The sequence below is a fragment of the Pinus tabuliformis genome, chromosome 4_1 (assembly GCF_031772625.1).
Source record: "Pinus tabuliformis cultivar Carrire ecotype Pingquan chromosome 4_1, CPIR1, whole genome shotgun sequence".
In the NCBI taxonomy this organism is placed as follows: Eukaryota; Viridiplantae; Streptophyta; class Pinopsida; order Pinales; family Pinaceae; genus Pinus; species Pinus tabuliformis.
In genome coordinates this window covers 368,805,214-368,807,558 of record NC_142303.1, presented here as the reverse complement: position 1 = coordinate 368,807,558, position 2,345 = coordinate 368,805,214, and positions in this window count along the sequence as shown.

Below are 2,345 nucleotides of genomic sequence, written 5' to 3'. Positions count from 1 at the left end.
TTGCTCTGTGGCCACAAAATGCAGGGAATTTACATTTCTTATACAAAACTTGGGCTTTCTACCTCAAAACTTGGGCTCTTAACCCCAAAATTGACCCTAGGGGACCCGTTCCCAACAAGTCCCCAACACAAATATGGTGACTTGCCCCTGAGTCACTCTGCTGGTGCAGAGATCTTGTCACAAAAGACCTTCCAACTCCATTTGTACCACTACAACTTTGGTGGCACACTGCATCACCGCCTGCTTGACTTGTTCCACCAGCTGCTCTATTATTGGTCATGCGCTATTTTCCATGATTTATTATTGTGTTTCCTGTGGGTTTGCCAATTTTCCTTCAATGGTGGTCATGAGCACATAGGCTTCATCTAGCCAAGGCCCCATTGGCCTTGAGTACTACCTCCCTACGCTGTGCTGTGTCCACCTATTCCTTTAGTGCCTTTTCTTCCTGTAGCTTTTCCAACCTTTGTGTGATAGTGATGGTGCACATCGTCGCTCTGAGCTTGTCATACCTATGCTACAATTCACTCACCTCAGTTTCTAATCTTTGTAGGTTGCAATATTCTTGGAGATTGGTAACTACTTCGAGCGATTGTTCGAAGAGCGTATTGCAATCCTTCACTACGCCATCAACTATTGCAACTGCATATTTGATAGTGGCCTCACACTGCTCCTTGACCTCTAGTGGAGTCAAAGGCTAGACCTTCCACTCAAGCCTTATAATTTTAAGGTTTAGCTCAAACTGAACCTTAGCCAACTTTGTCCTGGCATTGCGCACACCTGCGGCGTGCTTCCGAATTCTAGCATCGACCTGTGCTTCCTTTGGGATATGCAGCTCCGAAACGGTTATGCATGATTCAGCTACCACGGGTCTGATGCGCTCATTTTATCTTGAATCTTCTTAGGGAGATCAATCGTGGAAATCTTCTCTACAAACATCTGGGCATTTTTAACCTTCTTCTCATTGATCACATTCAATGCGCACTAGTCTCGGGCCTGAATTTCGTGATCACACCGTCTTGTAAGGTGTGAAGGGTTTCAATTGGAAGCGCAGCCAAGTTCAACCCAACCTTTTTGAGAGCGTTGATGCTAGCTTGTCAGCTTCCGCTTCTATAGTCAACTCTCCATCTGGTACCGCAATGGCTCGGGGATCCATAGAGCGAACCATCTCCACTACTTCTGAGGTTTCCAGCACCAAACTAGTCGATGTCGCACTACCCCACCCTACACTAGTCTTAGTATCCTCGATCTATAGCTCGCGCAGACCCATCTGAATGGTGACCAAAGCTTGTTTCTGCTGCTGCTCAAATTGTTGCAATAGTTCCGTGGTCGCATCCCTTAATGTGTCCTTGATGTCATTAATATCACCTTTTGACAAAGTGATCAAGTCAAGCGATGATTTACTATCCTTGGACTTCTTCCGTGACCCTTCTTTTTCTTACTTCCTAGTGCACTTAACCTGGAATGGAGTAGTCTTTGGGTTTGCACCATTGGTCCTGATTCCTTCTCTTCTTCCTCCCTCTGTGGCGAAGGAGACATCTAACTTCTGTTAGAGTCACACTCTTCCTCATCTTCCTTGACTTTTGCCTACTTCTTAGTAGCGTGCTCTACTCTGACATTTTCCTCAGCCTCCCTTTTCCTCCGTTAGGTTAGTCACCGCATATATAATCAGGAATCTTCCTTCTGTTGCATTCTTTTAGACTTACTGGACCCCGCTGAAAAATCTAACATCATGCACCACTCTATTGGACCACTTTGATTGCATCATCTGTCGTGAGGTAGGGATATCATACCACTTCTGTTCGGGGTCCTGCGCTCTAATGGAAATGCAGTGGAAGTTTGCCTTGAAATCCTCATATCTTGACAACTACTCGAAGATGGTTAGTGAAAACCGTGGTTTCCTGTTGATGGACATATTGATACTCATCTCGATCATGACCTAGAATAACTTGCTCTCACAGACCTGTGCAACGTCCTTTCTGGCCCACGGTGAAGCAAACTTCATTGCTTCCGGTAAATCCTTTGCGACCGAAGGAAACTAACTATCCTCTAGAAATTGCCATGTGACCAAGACAATTGATAACAGTAGCGAGGAGTAGTGAAAGGTCTTACTCTAGTCTTGTGATTCTCTACAGTTCGCGAGGAACTCAATGCAGATATAGCGAACCCAATTGAATTGTAAGCCCTCTGCGCACTCGGCCTCTAGTGACACAACTGGAACCGGCACCTCATCTGTACGACACTTCTGCATCTTCCCAGCAAAAAAATGGGTGGCTACCTTGACCGCAGGGATGGTTATGCTTGATATGGAGTATCCACATGGTTTCTTGACAAGTTTAAACTTGTCC